This window comes from Triturus cristatus, chromosome 3_2, assembly GCF_964204655.1.
Source record: "Triturus cristatus chromosome 3_2, aTriCri1.1, whole genome shotgun sequence".
Lineage (NCBI taxonomy): Eukaryota > Metazoa > Chordata > Amphibia > Caudata > Salamandridae > Triturus > Triturus cristatus.
This window is the reverse complement of record NC_140584.1, coordinates 1,099,911,288-1,099,934,566: the sequence shown is the minus strand read 5'-3', so window position 1 is coordinate 1,099,934,566 and position 23,279 is coordinate 1,099,911,288. Positions and strand designations below refer to the sequence as shown.

General features: G+C 45.8%; 1 long non-coding RNA gene across 1 annotated transcript in view; it reads right to left on the bottom strand.

The window, feature by feature from the left end:
• Positions 1–10,859: 10,859 nt before the first annotated feature.
• Positions 10,860–23,279, bottom strand: part of LOC146859203 (uncharacterized) — a 349,302-nt gene continuing 336,882 nt past the window's right edge. Inside the window, exons 2-3 of the long non-coding RNA XR_014980074.1 lie at positions 13,945–14,008; positions 10,860–10,923 (exon numbers count right to left, since the gene is read on the bottom strand). This is a non-coding gene — a long non-coding RNA (uncharacterized LOC146859203). The remainder of the gene's footprint in view (positions 10,924–13,944; positions 14,009–23,279) is intronic.

Sequence of the window (23,279 nt, the reverse complement as noted above, 5' to 3'; positions counted from 1 at the left end):
CGACTCATATGACCCAGCTCAGTTCAGACTCTTCCCTGATTTGGCTCAACAAAGTTGCAGAAATGTTACAGTTCAAGACGATCATTCTTTCCCTCCTCCGGAGCTGCTCGTGCCTGGTACAAGTTCTGGTGTCGCCTCCACGGAATCCGGAACGATTTCCGTGTCGGAGGCCTGCAATGTGCCGTCCCGTTGGACAGTGATCTGTGCCAGGCTCATTGTTCTCCCTTTGGGCTTCTGTTTCTGGAGTTGCCGTCGACTTCTCACAGGTGATCTTGAATTATTCAAGCCTGCAGTTCCCGTCGAGGAGACCAGTCGTCGTCCTTCCGGAGCCTTAGTGTCTAGCTAGTCACTCGCCTCCTTTGCCGAGAAAAAGAACAGAACCCGGCCTTCACTCTCCACGCGCAGCTTCACCGGGAACATGAGGCTGTACTTTAAGTTCAGGTCTCTAAGTCTTCGCTTAATGGCAATAAAGGTCTTTCTCTGCTCCTGAACCCATTGTGTGTAATCAGGGTAAATCGGAATGGAGTGACCCTCACAGAAGAAGCGTCGTTCGCTACGAGAAAGTTGAAGCAGGAGATCTCTGTCTCTGTAGTTAAATAGTTTAGCTATAATAGCTCGAGGAGGAACCCCGGGTCTCGGGGGGGGGCACCAGCGCTCTATGCGCCCGTTCCACGGTAAAGAATTTTGACAGGTGCTTAGGTGCCATTTCGTGGGTGATCCAGTGCTCCAGAAAGAGATCTGTGGCATCCCCCTCTGCCCTTGCCGGAAATCCCACAAATCTCAGGTTCCCTCTTCTTGAGCGACCTTCTGAGTGCTCGGCTTGGTCTTCGAGTCTAATCACCTGTCGTTTTAACTCCACCACTGTGGCACAGAGATTTTTGACCTCACTCCTCAGGGTCTCAGAGTCCTGTTCTGTGATCGTCACTCAGTCCAAGACCTTCCGCAGGCCGCACCTTAACAGATTGACGTCGATGGCTACGGCGTCGATATTCCGGACCCTGTCGTCCCTCGTCGCATGTACAGCCCGAATCACGTCCATGAGGGTCGGAGACTCCTCTCCCGTCCCCTCTGATGCCTCTTTTTCCAATATCCTGCCATCGCCTCGATCGTCCTGGCCTGGAGGGATAGGTTGAGCATAGTTCAATATTTATTGGCTTGGGATTTTGGTGGTTTATCCTTTCACACGTAGCTGACCGCCTGACAGGTATAGCTCTCTGTCGTCACGAAGCACTGACCACTTTCCAGCCCGGCCGTAGAGGTGCAGGACGAGTGCCCAAAATCATCGGTGGGACACACTACGGGGAATGTCAGCTGGGGCACGTGGTCGTTTTACGCAATCTGTGCCTCAGATCCCCACTCAGCAACTTCTCAACAGCTGGCTGCGGGACCGCTACGAGGGGCGCAGGAGGAATCCTCTCACACCTCCTCCCAGCCAAGACCAGGCTGCAGACCAGCGCAATCAGTGTCCAAATCATTGTCCGGCCCACTTTGCAGTGCTGCACCGCCCCCGGGACCACACCACATCTAGGCGCGCCAGACTCACAATGTGCTTCTCATGATTTTCCTTGCTCACAAGAGTCACCGATATGTAACTCCTATCATACTGGTGAGTGCCATGCAGGTGTGCCCGCAGCTGTAAAGGATAGAAGGCGTGCACAGGAGTCCCTTCAGTGTTAAATGCAGTGCCTATCTGCGGTCCAGTTTGCAAGCGTAGACTATGAGTGCGCCAAATAGGTGAAAGCGCGACAATTCACAGTAGCACTTAATTGCGCTATGTCCGCAGCCAGGGAGCGTCTACCAGACATTAATGCCGGGGGAGCCCAATGGGCGTACAACAGGACTCAGGAACACGTTGGTCCGGCACAGTACGGGGGTCAGGCGAAACACAGTGACCGTTCCCGCCCTCGCAGTGCTTCAGCCGTCACACAAGTGATGCACTCATCAGCAAGGATAGACGAGGCCCAGGTGGCCTCCTCCTCCTACCCAGGGGGTCAAGCGATGATCCTCCATGACTAGCCCAGCATGTGGGAGGCCTTCTTCATCTGTGCAGAGCTAAACTGGGGCTCCGCTCCGCAGGCTCCAGTCGTCGGAGTTAATTACTCCATTGATGGCACCACTCGAGACCGGAGGCCCCCCTCGGCACAGGACGGCAGCTCCCGCAGTCGGATCCCAGAAGTCCGGCACCAGCACAGACCGCACCACACTGTGGATGAAGGAGCGGGATCTTCAACGCAGAGTCCAGGGCTTGCCCGTCACTCTGCGGCCAGTCCACAAGAGGAATTTCAGGAGCGTCCAGACACTCGGCACTCCGCTGCAGACCCGCGCCTCTGATCACACCAGACCAAGATGGCGCCATCACGCAGTCCGAGAGTCCCGGTATTGCGGAAACTGCTGCTGTCTGTTCACCTCCGGAGTCTCAAAGGTAGCAGCCCTGTGCTGCCCAAATTGCATTTCGGGATCGGTAGGAGGTTAGGGTAATAAGATAGGATTATTAAATATATCGGGCCACCGCACGGAGCTCACCTAAAACATGTCTAGGCAGCCATGCTGTCAGGCCACGCCCCCGAATATTGGTAAGCTTAATGTAGTTTTTGTACATTTATAATGTTCTGACTGTATACCTGAGGCTTGCCTTGTAAGGTTATGGTAACAAACCAACAATACAGGCTAAATGGCAGATTGACTTATTGGGAAAAGTCATATCCGATACCGTGTATCTGATTTGTTTATTGTGAAAAGTTACGACAAAGACAGTTGGCTTGACCAGTTTATTGTGAAAAATGTTTGTTATAGTCAATAGGCCTTTAACCCCTTCAGTGCCCATGACGAGATGGTCTCGTCATGGGCCGCGGTTGCGCTGTGCCCATGACGAGACCATCTCGTCATGAACTCCGCCCGCTAATAGAAAGCCCGGCACAGGGCGGGGAAAGGGCGTGGCACACAAGGGGTTAAGAGTGCATTGCCATGACACCGTACTAAAAGCTGTAAATAGATAATTTGTTACATGGACTCTACCCGATTATTGTAGTAGACAAGGACTTTGGTGTTGGTTACCACCTCTGAAAAAGACTTGGAGCCATTGCTTACTCTGTAAAAAAAAATGTGTCAGCTTCCTTGTCGGGAGGCCGCTTCCGCTCACGCACCCCCATTGCGGCTATCAGTGCTGCAATTACAGGATCAACACAGCTACTAACCATCACAGTCCTCCTACAGGTGTGAAGATTCTGACTATTGCAGGCCCACAAAGCTATACTAATGGTTTTGGCGCCAGAGATTAGTCATTTTTAATATATACTGATTTTATAAACACCTGTTGTGCTCTTCTCTATATTACACAAACACAAGGCAGACTCTCATAAGTGCTGGTATTGACAATTATTATTATTATTATTATTTATTTTTTATTATTATTATTTATTTTTGTAGAGCGCGTAGTCACCCGAAGGTATCCCAGCGCTAAAAAAAATCCTATCTCCTGAGTGCAGTGGACCGAGAGAGGGGAAAAAGAAAGGAGGGGCAAGAAAGGGGACAGGGAGGGCGGAACAAAGGAACAAGATAAGGACCAGGAATGATTCACTAAGGGGAAAAGGTGGGTTTTAAGCAGTTTCCTAAACCGGAGGTATTGAGGTTCGAGACGCAGGACTCGGGGGAGGGTGTTCCAAAGTCGTGCAGTCTGGACTGAGAAACGCCTTCCTCCCGATCGGGCTCTCTTAAATTTGGGGGCAACAATAAGGTTTACGGTGTCGGAACGGAGAGGTCTTGAGGATTTATAAGGGGCGATGAATTTCTTGAGAGCAGGGGGGCCTTGATTTCGTCGTAGTTTGTAGGCCAGACACAGGGCCTTAAATTTGACCCGCTCTCTTATAGGGAGCCAGTGGAGGAATTTTAAGGCCGGTTTGGCCGACACTCTGGCAGGAGTATTCGTGAGGATACGGGCCGCGGTATTCTGAATTCTTTGCAGTTTATTCAGAGTCATCTCCGGGGCGCCCAGGTATATCACGTTGCTATAATCAAGCCTCGAGATTATTAGGCCTTGAATAAGCAACTTTTGAGAGTTGGGGGGTAGGATGGGTAGGACTTTCCTCAATGACTTCAAGAGACCAAAGCAGGTCCCGGCCACTTTCTTTGCCTGCACATTGAACGAGAGGTCGGTGTCGAGCCACACTCCCAGGCTCTTTACTTCCTCTCTGGGTTCTGGAGGAGGGCCCAAACATGCTGGCCAAATGTTCGGGGGCAGTGTAAGTCCTTTTGGGCCCAGGAGCAGAACCTCCGTTTTTGATCCATTTAATTTTAGGGCAGAAGTGTTCATCCAGTGGTGGACCTGCGCAAGACAATTAAATAGATCTGCTGGTTGTTGTTTGGGGTGGGATAGTGACACAACCAATTGTGTGTCGTCAGCGTAACTGACGACACTCACTCCGAATGGAATGATAACCTCCTCCAATGTGGACATATAGATATTAAATAAAGTGGGGCTCAGGGAGGAGCCCTGAGGCACGCCACATTGGAGGGGAATTTCGGAGGAGCGGGCGTTGTTCTCCCAGATTTGGTAAGTCCTTTGAGCCAAAAAAGATGTAAGCCAGGCTAAGGCGGAGCCCTCTACACCGGCTCCCTTGAGTCTTTTGATAAGGAGTCGGTGGTCAACGGTGTCGAAGGCCGCGCTTAGGTCGAGGAGGATCACTGCCACTGATCCTCCTCCGTCCAGTAGCGTTCTGGCCTCTTCAACCGCTGCTAGGAGGGCGATGTCTGTGCCCTGCCCTGGGCGAAAGCCCGTCTGAGAGCTTTTTAGTATGTTATTACTCTCCAGGAACTGGGAAAGTTTTCTATTCACCAGTTTTTCAGCGATCTTGCTGATTCCTGGGAGTAGGGAGATGGGCCTATAGTTCGCCAGATTTTCGGGATCGAGGGAGGGTTTTTTTAACAGGGCCTTCACGACCGCCGCCTTCCAGCTTAGGGGTACAACTCCCTGTTGGAATGAGGTGTTGATCAGGTGAGTCACAGGAGGGATGATCGTGGAGGCTACCTTTTTGAGAATTCGGAGTGGGGCAGGATCCTTAGGTGAGCCGCTTTTTATGGCTGTTAATGTGTCTTCTACTTCTTCAGTCGTGACTTGGCCCCAAGAAGAGAGACGGCAGGATGTTGACGGTTGCGGGAGATCTTGTTCCTCGTCCGGAATCGCGGAGGGAATCGCCTCGAGGATTTTTAAGATTTTCCCGTGAAAGAAATCCGCCAATTGTTGGCATTTGGTCTGGTCAGCTATAGGGTCAGTGGGATGTTTAGGTGCGGGTGCTGGGGGTTTCAAAAGGTCTTTTAGGATAGCATAGGATTCCTTGCTGGAGCATACTGCTTTCTCTATTCTCCCCTGAAAAAACACTATTTTGGTTTTACGGATGGTGGTTTTGTAATTAAGGAGAGAAGCCGAATAGATCTCTTTGTTTGCTTCTGTTTTAACTTTCCTCCAGGATCGTTCCGTTTTCTTGCATTCTTGACGCAGGGCTTTAAGCTCTGGTGTATACCATGGAGCCGAGGCTACTCTTTTGAGGTGTTTAAGAGAGGAGGTTTTAGGGATGAGTGCATCAAGAGAGGAGGTTATCCATTCATTAACCTGCCCGTCAGCCATAGCTGGATCGCTGGAGAGCTCAGGAGTGGACTCTGCTAGCACGGCGGCCCATTCCCCAGGTGCAAGTTTGTGCCACCGCCTGTCAGTGGTCTGAATTTTAGAGGTTTGAGGGTTGGTGAGAGATGTTTCCCAGGAAATTGGGACAAGAAAGTGATCTGTCCAAGGGAGGATCAAGGGAAGCTTGGTGGTGATGGCTATCGCATTAGTGAGGACGGGATCCAATAAATGTCCCTTCTCATGAGTGGGTTCATTGTTTACCAGTCGGATGTTGAGTGACGACAGGTCTTGGAGAAGGTCAGCGGCTATCCGATCTGTCGGGTCATTCAAATGTAGGTTGAGATCGCCTAAAATGAGAAAATTGCTGACAGAGAATGCTAATTGGGCGACTGATTCAATAAGAGCGTTAAGGAATTTTCCCGGGGGGCCCGGGGGGCGGTAGATCAGTAAGCCCGACAGGGAGTGGGCTGGGGGAAGTAGAATGGAGAATTGGCAGCTTTCGCAGTCCTCGATTTGAGCATCAGTGGTTCTGCAGGTAAGATGATCCTTAAAAATTATGGCTACCCCCCCTCCCCTCCCTTTGGGTCTATGAAGTGCTTGACAGAGATACCCTGGGGGCAAGGCCACGACAATGTCCGAGTCGGTGCTGTCTGATAGCCACGTTTCCGTAAGAAAGAGCAGATCGAAGTCATGGTCTAGAATTAATAAATTAGTTTCAATTGCGTGTTTGGGGAGGGAACGGCAATTAAGAAGTCCAATCTTAAGTCCGAGTTTAGTAGGTGCGGTAGGGGGTGGAGCGCAGCGCATACAGTAGTAGAAAGGTTTACCTACGGAATGCGTATGGTAACAGGTCAATATTGTTTTCGGTTGAAGTGCACGGAGCATGTCTCCGGTGTATACCATGCGCGCGCGTGGGGTATCCGGCAGCGTTTCTGGGCCTGGGTCCGTCTGGGCCCGGACGGGCCCAGACGGGCTTGCCTTTGGCACGCCTTCGGCGCGCTGACGGCGCGCCCGCTGCGCCCGTCCGCTGCGCGTACGGATGTTGCACATATTTAAAGCTCAGATTGGACGTGGCCTCAAGAAGTGGGCGTGGCCTGACTGCAGGCTCGCTCGCTGCTGTCGGGAATGGCGTTTTTCTAACCCGTGGCGGTGTTAATATCGACTGCCAGGGAGTCAAGAGGTAAGAGTAAGTGCCCCAGCTGCTGTGCAGGTGAGGGGAAGTGCGCAGTTTTAAAATCACAATCACACACAATTTCGGAAATGACACATGTTTTAAAAGCAAAACCTCCCGGCTGAGCCTCAGGAGTACAGATTTCAATGAGGGCGGGGAAGCGGCGCTTTAAGTAGTCTTAGGGGCGTGGCCTCAAGAAGTGGGCGTGGCCTGACTGCAGGCTCGCTCGCTGCTGTCGGGAATGGCGTTTTTCTAACCCGTGGCGATGTTAATATCGACTGCCAGGGAGTCAAGAGGTAAGAGTAAGTGCCCCAGCTGCTGTGCAGGTGAGGGGAAGTGCGCAGTTTTAAAATCACAATCACACACAATTTCGGAAATGACACATGTTTTAAAAGCAAAACCTCCCGGCTGAGCCTCAGGAGTACAGATTTCAATGAGGGCGGGGAAGCGGCGCTTTAAGTAGTCTTAGGGGCGTGGCCTCAAGAAGTGGGCGTGGCCTGACTGCAGGCTCGCTCGCTGCTGTCGGGAATGGCGTTTTTCTAACCCGTGGCGGTGTTAATATCGACTGCCAGGGAGTCAAGAGGTAAGAGTAAGTGCCCCAGCTGCTGTGCAGGTGAGGGGAAGTGCGCAGTTTTAAAATCACAATCACACACAATTTCGGAAATGACACATGTTTTAAAAGCAAAACCTCCCGGCTGAGCCTCAGGAGTACAGATTTCAATGAGGGCGGGGAAGCGGCGCTTTAAGTAGTCTTAGGGGCGTGGCCTCAAGAAGTGGGCGTGGCCTGACTGCAGGCTCGCTCGCTACTGTCGGGAATGGCGTTTTTCTAACCCGTGGCGATGTTAATATCGACTGCCAAGGAGTCAAGAGGTAAGAGTAAGTGCCCCAGCTGCTGTGCAGGTGAGGGGAAGTGCGCAGTTTTAAAATCACAATCACACACAATTTCGGAAATGACACATGTTTTAAAAGCAAAACCTCCCGGCTGAGCCTCAGGAGTACAGATTTCTTTGTCGGTGCCGGGCACCGGAACCCGCTCGCTTAAATTAGGCGCTGTTTGGGGCTGAAGATTTGCAATGTGATAATCCTTGTTAGGCCTTACCTAGTTAGCTGTAGGTTGATTAGCAAACTGTTCTTTTATACAGTTTTGTATTTGTATTTTTTTGATGTAATTTGGTTTCCCCTTGGCAGCATACTGTATGGGGCAATGGGTTAGCCCATTTCTGCCACTGTATCTATTGCCCTGTGAGTGATGACATTTTTAATATTGTTGTGCAGATCGTCTCAAAACTGAGTGCACGTCAGGGCCTGGGCTCGTAGCCCAGTCCTTTAGCTTTCCAATTCTTTTTCCGTTTACATGTCCCCATTCATTTCTTAAAGCATCCTGTAGCTCCCTATACGGTCCTACTAGGCTGCTCACCTGACTTATTCTTTAAATTTATCTTTCATACACTTGTGTTTGCATGTCTGTTTTATTGTAGATGGGTAAGTGGGTGAATGAAGATTGAGTCAGTGAGTGTTTGAATGCAAGCTAGAGTGCAAAGATGAGTGTCAGAGTTATTGGGGGTCCTCCAGTCATCAGTGACGAAGGAGGCGTTTATAAGCCAGACCAATTGGCAATGCCAGTGCTTGATTTTAATGTTTACATTTTGCCAACAGATTTCTCTTTTATTCTTAGTTGCTAAGTAGACCCCCTGTCAACATCTCTGACTTTCTATCCAACATTACTTTGCATGCTGGTTGTAGTTTAACTTTCCCATTATACATAATAATTTAAATGTCCCAACATTCAAAGTGTGGTCGGCTAAAATGCTAGGACTGGCTTAAGGTGCCAAATATGACTTTGGACTCTTATTAGCTCTGTGCACAGCTCACTACGTAAACACTGCTCTGAATAGTAGGAGCAAAAAATATAACATGGCGGTTGTACCAAAGTTGAGAAACAAGATGCAGAGCAAGTTAGATATGTGTACTGAGTTCATACAAGTGAATTGCCTATGAAGTTAAAGGAACCAAAGAATAGGCCTCATTCTCAAAATAAGCTTGAAATTTACTACCACATGCCTATGCCTGCTTTGCAGAAAATGTCTGACTTTTTTTTTAATTCAGAAGGTTCCAGTTCTGGGTATTTATTTTATTTTTAGAGTTTTCTATAGCGCGAGCAAGACCCAGGATAGGCTTTCAGAGCGCTTTACAAAGAAAGAGTAATTGTAGAGACATTTTGCATAAACAGAGCAGATAAAGTATCAAAATATTTGTAACAATGTTCGGCAGGTACCAGACGTAGAATTTTAATTTATTTGCTACTTTTAAGTTTTTAAAATGCAAAAACATTTTTGAGAGCATAAACATACCCCTTAATCTTTTGTAGCAGATTGGAGATTTGCGTATATTTTACTGTGGGACAAATACAAATGCATTCTAGACACGGATGCTTGCCCCAAGGTGATAGCCCTGTGATATTTCTTATTTATGGGGGTGCCCCCGTAGCCGCATCCCACCTTTTTGATTTGCTACATTCGTTATTTTTTCTGTGCAGTGCAGGCACAATGCCAGTCTGCAGGAAAGACTCAGCACAAAGTCTGCATACCTAGATTGGAGGGTGAGATTTGAGAATTTAGGGCAAGATTTATCTCTTTGCTGTATGTATACTCCAATGCAACGAAGTATACATACTAGCAATATAATGATCCACCTATCCAATTTATATGCAGTGAGACCTCAGGTTTGAATACTCTCCCACAGCCATAGTAAACCTCTCCGACAGCTTGTTGGAGTAAGGGTTGTCAGAAAAATGATTATTATGTCCGCCCACCCAATCAGAATGGGCGGACATTTAGCCATGTTTTTACTGTCCCTCACCGCCAGGCAAACCCTGGCGGTGAGGAACAGTAAAATGGAACTAAAGACCCCCTCACCATGGGATGTACTCCCATATCAAGGGGAGCATTACGTTTTTTATTTTCAAAAAGAAAATCACATACAGGATTTTCTTTTTGAAAAAAAACAAACTGTATGAACGCAGCCCTCCAGCAAACAGCGAAATGCATTGTCAGGAATTACTCCATCCCCCCTGGCTGAATGACAGTCAAATTATAAATTAGGCCCATAGTCTCCTGCATGTCAACACCCTCAGTTTAGGGGGGAGACGCCCTATTTTTCTTTTCCCTTTTTTACCATAAAAATACATAATTTTTCGTTTCTGCCCCTTAGAATGTCTTAGCCCTCAGTGCAAGGTAATAGGTAAATTACATCCCTCTGATAATTTTCTCTAAGTCTCTCTCCTCCCGGTTCCTAGATGTTGGCATTGTTGTGCTCCCTACACTAACGAATATTGATTAACCCTCTGTAGAGTTTACTGTGTTAGAATCTGGAATGTGGTTGGGGAGATTCTAAGAAGGGGAGAAAGAAGCCAGACTCCGCTAAGGAGAGTCAACTGTATATTGCTGGGAACCTGAGAACAAAAGAAATGAGGAAGAAAGAAAACCAGTGTTGTATTTTCTTTACATGGTGATGAGCGTTGGTCTGGCAGGGGACAGCCAACAGGTATTCCAACACCTGGACGCATAAAGATATTTGAGGACGAAACGGAAATTAATTGGAAGGAAAATGACTTGAAAATGACACTGTGAATCGCAACACGGCTTAGAGCAACAACAGTGCGTTGTGTGATTGAAATCTTCCTTCGTGATTATTTCAGGTACCGATTTTTTTTTTATCATTTGCAGATTGTGGCAGTTTCAGGTACCTTAGCGCGAGTACCACTGTGTGAAGCCTGGCGCGAGTGCAGCGAAGTGCGTGTGTGAGAAGAGTGTGCGTGTGAGAAGAGTAGAGGAACGGACGGTGTCACAGTGTGAGGCAAGGCGCGAGGGGCCCAACCTGAAGCCTGGCGCATGAGCGGCAATGTGCACGTTGAACGATACGCTTGAGAACAGAGCGTAAGATTTTATCAGCATGAGAGGCAGCATACGAACCACGGAGTGTGGCGGGGAACAAGACAAATACTGAAATTTAAGTGCACTCTTCAAGATGTATCATTAAATAGTGGCAGAACTAAAACAAAATATTAACTACCTGGAACCCACGACATGACAGGTCTTTCTCAATCCTCATGAACTCTGTGTTGCCTTCTCGGAATCTGAAATTAGAGGAAGGACCTTGTCAAAGTTAGAGGAATGAGCATTAGCAACAGTAAATCTTGTGTATTGCTGAGAACAAGTCAAACTTTCAAGGATTTGTTATGTTGTAGTATTATTTTAGTTAGTTTCTTTAACCTTTTATATTAATTAATAGTGTTAGGTTGTTATTTTAGGTTGTTATTTTAGGTATTTTTGCAGGTATGCAGATCAAGCGATGGCATCATTGAAACGTCTTCCCCATACATAAGGACGATATTTTTCAATGGCCCATAAACAAGCAAGTAATTCCCTCTCAATCACTGAATATTGGACTTCTGGGCTCCTTAGCACCCTGGCGGCAAAGGCAACAGTGTTCTCTCGCCTCCCACTCTGCTGTGTGAGAATGGCACCTAGATCAACCTGACTCGCATCTACAGCTATACAGCAGAGTAAATCAGGGTCAAAAGGAGTAAGAGCATCACTTTCTTTTAAGGAACTCTTAACTTCATTAAAGGCACGATCACACTCTACAGACCAAACAAATTTGGAACCTCCCTTGAGTAAATTACTAATAGGCCTGACCATGGAGGCGTAATTGGGAATAAATCTTGAATAATATTCCAATAGACATAATAGAGATTTAACACCAGTCTTGTCCTTAGGCACAGGGGCATTTAAAATGGCATCAACAAGACCTTGTCTAGGCTTGATTCCCTCATGTGATAGCTATAGAGAAAAGGATCATTGAATACAACATAGATCATTGAATACAACATATTTTTAACCTATATTTTGGCAAGTGGTGGTGTTAAATATAGACCATTACTCAGGCAGGCGATTTAGGTGTGGAAAGCAGGAGGTTGTATGAGGAGCTTTCCGAATTGTCTTTGAGGATGGGCAGCCATGTAATGTCTATGAAATGTCTTTACAAACGTTGGATTTTCAATGTACGCCAAAAACCAACATGGTTCTCGAACGTCATAAGTTCTTTACCAGGGTACAATGAGTGGATGAAGACATTCCGTCCTATGTAGCTGCATTGAGGGTATTGGTAGTGTCTTGCAAATTTGAACAATTAGCAGATTCATTGATCCGAGACCAAATAGTCAGGTGCTCAAAAAGTAAAAATGTGAAGGAAAAACATTTAATGAAAGAGAATAGTTTAGAAGAAACAATACAAATTGCAAAAAGTATGGAGCACACTGCACAATGGATAAAAGAGATGGAGGATAGTGATCGATGTAAAGTGGTTGCTGAGGTCTTGAGTGAGAACAAAATAAAATCTAATCCTCAAGGAAGTGTTCCAAACCAAAAAATGGATATTCAAAAGGAACCATGAAGTAGTTTTGATAACAATAATAAATGTTATGAAACTAGTTCCGAGAAATAAAGTGTTTCTGGTAAGGGGCTGCAGGGCATACATCCTCTACTTTCAGATGTGGGGCAAGAAATGTGATATGTAGACGTTGTGGAATAAGGGGACATTTCACAAAAGTATGTAGAATGAGTGTGCGTAGTGAAAAGATATAAGAAATTGGACAGGATATCGATGATATATGTGAAGATGTCCATGACATTCTCCTTTCTATTGATCGGGTCAGTATGAAGGGAGATGAAAAAGGGACGAGAGAAAGGGATCAGAAGATAAAGTAGGAGAGTGTTGAAATTAAAGAAGTCACACTGTATGATTTCCATTGATGGTAAAATGCTGAAGGTATTGTCAGATTCTGGAAGTTTGTACACCTTGATCTCTAAAAAATCCCTAGGGAGAAGTGGATTTGATGAAAGTATACCATTAAATGAAGCTGATATATGGGTTATGGAGGCACAAGAATTGAAATATTGGAGATGAAGTGGATGACTCTCACATTTAAATCTGAAGGTGTATACAGACGTGTGTACGTGACTAATTTTGGGTCAGACTTATTGGGCTGGCGTCATCAAAGAGATTTGAATATTATAATGAGCCCCAATGCCAAAGAACCAGTGATGGTGGTGGAACCTACAAGAAGGGTCGAAGCCATAAATATTGAAGAAGGTCTCATAATGTCAAGGTACCCTAAGGTGTTTACGGATGAATTGGGATTATTGGAAGGAGTTAGACCTGCTGTGCACAAGGTAAGGAATGTGCCTAATATGATGAGGGAGCCCTTGCGTAAGGAGTTGTATAAATTATTGGAACAGGACATAATTGAGCCAATTGAAGCATCAGAGTGGTTGGCTCCTGTGGTAGTAGAACTGAAGAAAGGGGGAAACATTTGAGTAGGTGTGAATTTGCTAGATATGAACAAAAGCATATGGGTGGGCAGGCAACCACTTCCTAATATATCCAAGACCATTGCTGTGATGAGGGGTGGATCTGTCTTCAGTGTCTTAGACATGTCATCTGCCTACCATCAGGTGAACTTACGTGAGGGGTCACGCCATTTAAAGTCTTTTGTAACACCTTTGGGAGCGTTCTGCTGTAATAAGATGCCATTTGGATTAGCATCAGCCTCTGCTATCTTTCAGAGGGTGATGAAAAACATATTTGGAGAAATCTGTCCAGTTATGTGCTTCCAGGACGACATACTCATATTTCATACTTGAAAATGACACTGTGAATCGCAACATGGCTTAGAGCAACAACAGTGCGTTGTGTGATTGAAATCTTCCTTCGTGATTATTTCAGGTACCGATTTTTTATCATTTGCAGATTGTGACAGTTGCAGGTACCTTAGCGCGAGTACCACTGTGTGAAGCCTGGCGCGAGCACAGCGAAGTGCGCGTGTGAGAAGAGTGCGCGTGTGAGAAGAGTAGAGGAACGGACAGTGTCACAGTGTGAGGCAAGGCGTGAGGGGCCCAACCTGAAGCCTGGCGCATGAGCGGCAATGTGCACGTTGAACGATACGCTTGAGAACGGAGCGTAAGATTTTATCAGCATGAGAGACAGCATACGAACCACCGAGTGTGGCAGGGAACAAGACAAATACTGAAATTTAAGTGCACTCTTCAAGATGTATCATTAAATAGTGGCAGAACTAAAACAAAATGTTAACTACCTGGAACCCACGGCATGACAGATCTTCCTCAATCCTCATGAACTGTGTGTTGCCTTCTCGGAATCTGAAATTAGAGGAAGGATCTTGTCAAAGTTAGAGGAATGAGCATTAGCAACAGTAAATCTTGTGTATTGCTGAGAACAAGTCAAACTTTCAAGGATTTGTTATGTTGTAGTATTATTTTAGTTAGTTTCTTTAACCTTTTATATTAATTAATAGTGTTAGATCATTATTTAGATTGTTATTTTAGGTATTTTTGCAGGTATGCAGATCAAGCGATGGCATCGCCACCACCATTTTTGTCTACCCCAGGTGATACTCCTGTACCATGGACACAATGGAAGAAACTATTTTGTAGTAAGCCACTCAACAGCAGTCAGGTAAAAGAGTGGTTTATTCATGAGAAGACTACACAGCTGATCATGTGCCAGGTACATCCAAGGAACTGCAAGTAACAGTTAGAGCATCCACAATTAAATCATCACATTCCAAGTGTCACAGGATGCTATGACATCACAACCTCAGTGACAGCTATAGAGAAAAGGATCATTGAATACAACATAGATCATTGAATACAACATACCGCCCCTTCTCCTACCAAAAGCAAGAACAAAAACAAAAAACAAAACAAGAATAAAATATAACACAACACCTTAGAAGGTAACTAAAACAATACATGAACTATTCACGAAACCTACGAGGAGTAATAGAAACTCTAGAGCTCATTCTACGTTCAAGAGGAGGAGAAGACCTAGAAACCTCTTGTCCATTTAACATTTGACAAGTGAGAGTGATACCCAAATGTCCCTCATGAGCTTCTTTGATAATAATAGGCATAAGAGAGTGAAGTGGAATGAGTTTATCACATCTCAAAAGTAAACTATCTTCCAATGATATTTCCGATTCAACTTTCCAAAATGGCTGTAACATGGACGACAGCACTTTTTCTCTAGGCCATCCATCCCTGACTAATACACACTTGTTGAAGAAGACTGTCTTCTAAAAGGGCTGCCCTCCAATCCCTTTCAGTCCCAACCGCAATAAAGGAAATATCTAAAGCAGCAACAAAACAGTCTTCAGCATCTTCTTCATTCAAATCTTGGAAACTGGTGCCTTCACTACACCCACTGCTCTGAGGAAAACGTGAAAGGAACTCTGCTCTAGTGTTTTCCCCCGGCAATGTGTGATACATCAAACTGATATTGAAGCAGTTTGCTAACCATCCTGGTAATTCTTGGTGTGCAGCACTTACTGGGACCGGAAGTTAATATGGAAAGAAGTGGCTTATGGTCAGTGACCAAATTGAAACGTCTTCCCCATACATAAGGACAATATTTTTCAATGGCCCATAAACAAGCAAGTAATTCCCTCTCAATCACTGAATATTGGACTTCTGCACTCCTTAGCACCCTGGCGGCAAAGGCAACAGTGTTCTCTCGCCTCCCACTCTGCTATGTGAGAATGGCACCTAGATCAACCTGACTCGAATCTACAGCTATACAGCAGGGTAAATCGGGGTCAAAAGGAGTAAGAGCATCACTTTCTTTTAAGGAACTCTTAACTTCATTAAAGGCACGATCACACTCTACAGACCAAACAAATTTGGAACCTCCCTTGAGTAAATTACTAATAGGCCTGACCATGGAGGCGTAATTGGGAATAAATCTTGAATAATATTCCAATAGACATAATAGAGATTTAACACCAGTCTTGTTCTTAGGCACAGGGGCATTTAAAATGGCATCAACAAGACCTTGTCTAGGCTTGATTCCCTCATGTGATAGCTATAGAGAAAAGGATCATTGAATACAACATAGATCATTGGATACAACATATTTTTAACCTATATTTTGGCTAGTGGTGGTGTTAAATATAGACCATTACTCAGGCAGGCGATTTAGGTGTGGAAAGCAGGAGGTTGTATGAGGAGCTTTCCGAATTGTCTTTGAGGAGGGGCAGCCATGTAATGTCTATGAAATGTCTTTACAAAAGTTGGATTTTCAATGTACGCCAAAAACCAACATGGTTCTCGAACGTCATAAGTTCTTTACCAGGGTACAATGAGTGGATGAAGACATTCCATCCAATGTAGCTGCATTGAGGGTATTGGTAGTGTCTTGCAAATTTGAACAATTAGCAGATTCCTTGATCCGAGACCAAATAGTCAGGTGCTCAAAAGTAAAAATGTGAAGGAAAAACATTTAATGAAAGGGAATAGTTTAGAAGAAACAATACAAATTGCAAAAAGTATGGAGCACACTGCACAATGGATAAAAGAGATGGAGGATAGTGATCGATGTAAAGTGGTTGCTGAGGTCTTGAGTGAGAACAAAATGAAATCAAAGACTCAAGGAAGTGTTCCAAAAAAAAAAAAGGATATTCAAAAGGAACCATGAAGTAGTTTTGATAACAATACTAAATGTTATGAAACTAGTTCCGTGAAATAAAGTGTTTCTGGTAAGGGGCTGAAGGGCATACATCCTCTACTTTCAGATGTGGGGCAAGAAATGTGATATGTAGATGTTATGGAATAAGGGGACATTTCACAAAAGTATGTAGAATTAATGTGCATAGTGAAAAGATATAAGAAATTGGACAGGATATCGATGATATATGTGAAGATGTCCATGATATTCTCCTTTCTATTGATCGGGTCAGTATGAAGGGAGATGAAAAAGGGACGAGAGAAAGGGATTAGAAGATAAAGTTGGAGAGTGTTGATAAATTAAAGAAGCCACACTGTATGATTTCCATTGATGGTAAAATGCTGAAGGTATTGTCAGATTCCGGAAGTTTGTACACCTTGATCTCTTTAAAATTCCTAGGGAGAAGTGGATTTGATGAAAGTATACCATTAAATGAAGCTGATATATTAGCAATGGGTCATGGTGGCACAAGAATTGAAATATTGGGGATGAAGTGGATGACTCACAAATTTAAATCTGAAGGTGTATATAGAAGTGTGTACGTGACTAATTTTGGGTCAGACTTATTGGGCTGGTGTCATCAAAGAGATTTGAATATTATAATGAACCCCAATGCCAAAGAACCAGTGATGGTGGTGTAACCTACAAGAAGGGTCGAAGCCATAAATATTAAAGAAGGTCTCATAATGTCAAGGTACCCCAAGGTGTTTACGGATGAATTGGGATTATTGAAAGGAGTTAGACCTGCTGTGCACAAGGTAAGGAATGTGCCTAATATGATGAGGGAGCCCTTGCGTAAGGAGTTGTATAAATTATTGGAACAGGACATAATTGAGCCAATTGAAGCATCAGAGTGGTTGGCTTCTGTGGTAGTAGAACTGAAGAAAGGGGGAAACATTTGACTAGGTGTGAATTTGCGAGATCTGAACAATAGCATATGGGTGGGCAGGCAACCGCTTCCTAATATATCCAAGACCAGTGCTGTGATGAGGGGTGGATCTGTCTTCAGTGTCTTAGACATGTCATCTGCCTACCATCAGGTGAACTTACGTGAGGGGGCACGCCATTTAACGTCTTTTGTAACACCTTTGGGAGCGTTCTGCTGTAAGAAGATGCCATTTGGATTAGCATCAGCCTCTGCTATCTTTCAGAGGGTGATGAAAAACATATTTGGAGAAATCTGTCCAGTTATGTGCTTCCAGGACGACATACTCATATTGGGGAAGGATGAAAGAGATCATGATGCGGTGTTTAATGAGGTAATGAGCATATTGGAAGACGGGTGATAGGATTCGCATCGACGAGGTTGAGAGGTGCCGAAATTTCTTACTCGGTCATTAAGAGAGAAGCTCTCGCGTGTTGTTGGGGCATCAAGTATTTTAAGGTCTATGTGTGGGGTATTCCTTTTAAGATAAAAACTGACCATAACCCACTCACTTATTCAAAGGAGGTTGAGGGTTAGAAGGTTATGTCACTCCGAGGATATTGAGGTGGATGTGTGGGTTCTTGATTACAATTTTGAGGTAGAGTATGTTAAAGGCTGTAAGAACATTATTGCGGATTGTCTATCCAGGTTGCCTGTGGTTGATGGAGAATATAAAGAGAGAGAAATGTTGGTGAAAGAATCTGAAGAAAGCAAGGTGATTGCGGATTGTGAGGATAGTGGGATGGCCCTGGGTTGTGATGAATGGAGGTTAGCCATTAATGAGGACTTGGTATTGAAATAAGTGAGCAGTAGAATAGTTCAAGATTGGCTCGAGGAAGATGTTTTGAGCAGAGATCTAAAAGAATACTTCAAATTGAGGGATGAGTTGAGTGTGATCGGAGGCCAGGTATTGGGAAGGAATCAAATTTTTCCTCCTGTTGGTGTTTGGAGTCGGACTGTTGCCTTAGCCCATGAAGGACATCCAGAAAGGAACATGACCAAGAGGAGCATGTGTCAATCTTACTGGTGGCCTGGGATGTATTGTAATACTGAAGAAGTGGTAAAAACATGCATGACGTGTGCAAATAGTGACAAGACCAAAGTGGTCAGGCAGCCACCCTTGTAGTGTTCGGAATTTACCATGAAACCGTGGGAAAGATTGTCCATTGACTTTATTGGTCCTGTGGCCAGACATGGTCTGAGAAACAGGTATATCCTGATAATAGTAGATTATCATACAAAATTGTTTGTCATGGAAACTTTTGAGCAGATCATGACTTCTAATGTAATTGAGTTTTTGGAGGGAGTCTTTAAGGAGGAAGGGGTTCCTAAGACCTTGGTATCAGACAACGGGTTCCAATTCATTTTCCGAGAAATGACTAGTTATCTTTCCCGAATGGGCATTATTCATGAAAAGGTGACTTTGTTCAGGCTGCAAGCCAATGGATTCGTAGAAAGAGTTATGTCGGAGGGACGGTCAGAAACAGAAGCGAGGAGGCCGTATGGGATCAATGCTGTAGTGTTTACTAGTGGCATAAAACACAGCGCAGTATGGATTGAAAACAAAAGGTCTAAATGTCAGGATGGGAAAAATCAAGAATTAGGGTAATCCTGTTGTTTCAGCACAAATATCGGGGTTATGTTGCTCTCCGAGGGGGTTCCTCCCTTGGAAGGGACTCCCGCTGGTCACAGGTACTTCTCGCGCTTCTCTGTAGGTCTGGTTGATCCCCGGAGTTCCAGCGCTCGCTCAAAATAAATGAGAAAACAACGGTCAGTGTATAGGCCCCACACAACCAAGTTAACTGTCACCGCACCACGTGAAAGAACCTGCCGCAAAAAATGAGGTTCTACTGAAAAGAGGAAAAAATAGAGTGGAAGGAGAAAGTCTAAAGAAAAGGCAGATCAGGCGACCACCGATCCCCAAGTGAAGTTACCAGTAACAATCACTTGGTAACACCCTTGACTAGGGAGGAAGACCGTGAATGGTGTAAAACATGCAAGCTTCGGAGGGCTAATTTGAGGTACGAGAGCAGCCAACTACCCAAGGGTCTAGTTCTCTCCTGGTATTCCCTCTGCCCAAGTCACGTACCGCTGTCTGTCACAACTCTCCTAAGTTGTGGCGGCTCATGTGTTTCCTCCGGGATCCACCAGTCTTCGGTCTTGGCGTCAGGAGCCTCCGGATTTGCCTCTTTGGTGTCTTCGCGTCCGTGGACAGCAGCTCCCTCTGGGGTCGTCTCGGTTTTTCCGGCGTCTGCTTCGTACTCCGACTCCAGCGGTTTCCTCGCAGCTGACACCCCGACTGTGTCAGTTCCCGGCCTTTTCTGCCACTCCTGACTTTCGCTGGGCATTCCTGATTGGTCCCTGCGTGTGGTCCCATCTCCCCTATGTCGGAGTGTTTCCAGGTCCTTCTCTGCGAGCTGTGAGGCGGAGAAAAGGTCCTCCGTTATTGTAGGTATGCCGTCCGCATTTGCTGTGCCGTCGTCAATTCATTAGCACGGTAAGGTATCCAGGCGGGCTCTACTGAGGGATTATCGACATTCGTGGTGCCACTCCCGGGGTGTTCCTCACAAGTTAACAGGATGGTTATGGAGAATATTCAACTTTCATTAGTTAACCAACTTCAGTGGAAAAAAGAATTAAGGAAGATGGTGTGGGCACATAGGACAACACCACATTCAGTGACTGGGGTGCCACCTTTTTGTTTCCTTGAAGGGAAGAGATCCGGGGAGGAAAGAATGTCCTGTTTGGTTGAGTGGCACTAGTGATGTAAGGATTGATCGTAAAATTATCAAAAATAGAGTTTCAGGTCTTCAGGATAAAACTAAGAAGTACTATGATTATACACAAAGGGTGAAGAGACAATGGTTAATTAAAGGAGATTGGGTGGTTATATGGAGGGGTGGAATTGTGTGTAAAGGAGAGAGTAGATTTACTGAACCACAGAGAGTAAGAGAAATGAAACGCAATGTTGTAGTTCCATGTGATGGGTTTACGTGGAGTTTTGGAAATGTATGTAAGGTAAGCCAACCTTTGGGTGTGCTCTGTGGTGAGTGATTGCTGTATTTGGTATTCTGCTAGGATATAGTTATATCATCGTTGTTCTTGTTTTCGTTCAGTTCTTGCATGTTTCTCAATGTTATGGATATATTCGTAGTTTCGTATGGTACATTTTACATATTATTATTCTTATTTTCTTTTGATTATTGCAAGCATGCATTAATGTGCATTAGTTATTAAATATTAACTGTTGTAATTGCCTTGCAAAAGGAGATGTGTAGAGTTAAGTATGTTAGAATCTGGAATGTGTTTGGGGAGATTCTAAGAAGGGGAGAAAGAAGCCAGACTCAGTTAAGGAGAGTCAACTGTATAATGCTGGGAACCTGAGAATAAAAGAAAGAAAGAACCCCAGCGTTGCGAGCCTGGAACCAGCTAAGAACACGGTCATTGCACCCTTTGTTCCGTTGGAGCCAAGTCAAGGGGGCATGGTCAGTGTATAACACAAAGGATCTACCCTCAAGGTAATATCGCAGTTTCTCGATTCTCCCATTTAACCGCTAGGCACTCCTTCTCGATCGTGGGATAGACTCTTTCTCTAGGAAATAGTTTCCTGCTGATCTAGAGGACAGGTCTTTCAACACCCCACTATCTTGCTGCGAGAGAACCGCACAGATGCCTACCCCCGATGCGTCTGTTTGGAGGATAAAAGGTTTACTAAAATCAGGTCTGATTAACATAGGAGATGTAGTCAGGGCTGTTTTGAGATTCTGGAATGTCTGTTCTTTCTGTAGTCGAGGGGAAACGGAGGTGTGTCGGAGAGGCCCTCTTCTTTAGTATCGGTGAGAGGGGCAGCGATTTCTGAGAATTGGGGGATGAACCGCCGGTAGTATCCTACCAAACTCAGGAAGGCCCAAGCTTGTGTTTCGTAGTGGGAAATGGTGTACCCTGTGGAGCCTGTACTTTCTCTATCTGGGGTTCTATCAGGCCTTTTCCTAGCAGGTAACCCAGATATTTCACCTTCTGAAAAGCGAACCTGGATTTCTTTGCATTTATGTGTAGGTCAGCATTTTTGAGGGCCGAAAGGATCGCTTCAAGATGAGTCAGGTGTTCCTCCCACGAATTACTATATACGACTATATTGTCTAGGTATGCTGAGGAATATTTCAGATGGGGTGCTAATAGTGTATCCATTAGTCTTTGAAAACTGACTGGTGCCCCGTGTAACCCAAAGGGTAATACTGTGAAGTGGTAGAGACCATCAGGGGTGGCGAAGGCCGTTTTTTTCATGGTCGTCAGGGTTCAAGGGTATTTGCCAATAGCCTTTGGTGAGGTCAATTGTGGGGATGTAACAGGCCTCACCTAGGTGTTCTATCAGCTCGTCGACCCTGGGAGGGGGATAGAAGTCCTGCTTGAATGTCCGGTTTAGGGCCCTAAAGTCGATACAGAACCGGATACTGCCATCCGGTTTCGGTACCAGAACAACAGGAGAGCACCAATTGCTGTGGGCGGGTGCTATGACGCCCATCTACAGCATCTGACTATCTTTCCTTCTTGAGTTGGGATGGAGTGCGTGGTCAGGGGAGTTCTTCCTGGCTGGTCTGAAAAGATGTCCTTAAAGCAAAGGAGGAGGTGAAGTATTTCATTGTTCTGTTTTTCTGTCAGCTCGGTGTTGATGACAGTAAGTAACACTGACAGTATGTGACATGTCCTCTATCGTGGAAACGTTATGTGTGCCTCTAGGGGGCGGACCCAGCCATTTCTTTAGAAGATTGATGTGGTACATCTGCATCTTGGTGGCCGAAAGGGCTAAGATGTACATGGTATTTCCTATCTTCCTTTTAACCTGAAAAGGTCCTTGCCATTCCTTCCTCAATTTATGTGTGGAGGACTGGACAGGAGGCGGATACTGCGGACAGGAGGCGGATACTGCGGGACAGGAGGTGGACACTGCGGGCTGCTGGCTGCTGGCCGCTGGCTGCTGACAGGATACTGTGGGCTGCTGAGAGGCGGGAGAGCTGCTCCGGTCCCGTCTTGGTTTTAGCCCCCGCTTTTGTTCTGCTTATTCGGCGGCGGTCCCGGCCGGTGGAGCGGGGAGCGCTGGGGAGCTGTGCCATTTTCCTTGGGTTTGCTCTGCTTACAGAGCACGGCTCATGACGGCTCGTGATGGCTGTTTGGATCCACCGGTCTATCCTATGAGGCTTTGGCAGAAGGGAGACACAGTTTTGCAGAGGTCTGCAGAGGGCTAAAAAAGGGTGAAGCGATTGCTTCATGGGCTGGCTGTTGGGGAAGGAGTGCTCCCCTGTTGGCGACGGGTTGAACAAGGGTGGGAAAAAAAGCGGACCACTTCTCTTCTCAGCGGACCATTTGAGGCGCTCTGGGGTTCTGACGGGGCGCGAGGACGCGCAACGCTGTACAGTTAGTCTCCCCCGCCGCCGCTGCCAGATCTAATCTTGTGCGCGGCCACTGAGCGGAGAGACTACAACTCCCAGGGCCCCTTGCGGCTGGACGCCGCTTCCACGGTTATTCCGTGCCAGGTGGCGCACTAAAGGACGTCGGAATCCCCCCGTCCGGGGCCGGAAGAGGCCGGACAGGGATCCACTATTGACACTTTTATTTTTATATAAGGACAGTAAGCGTTAAATTAATATCGGACTGCAGCGCTGGCTGTTGGGGGCTAATACATTAATTGTTTGCAATGAGTAAAAGGAATGTGGGGGACAGGGTGGTGGGGACCCTTGATGCTTTTTTAATAAGAGCTGAATCGGTTTAAATTCATCAAATTGAGGCAACCGAGCGTAGACTTTCACTTGAACCGATTTCTCTAAGGGGGTGGGTCCTTACCTAATGCCCAGTTGCCAAATATTCAGTCCAATTCTGACACTGCTCCTACAAATGAGCGGTCCCCATTGAGGCCACTAAGTTTGTCGCCTAATAGTCCTAACCTGATCTCTCCACAATCTCAGAGTAGTGTTGGGAGCCCAGCTATG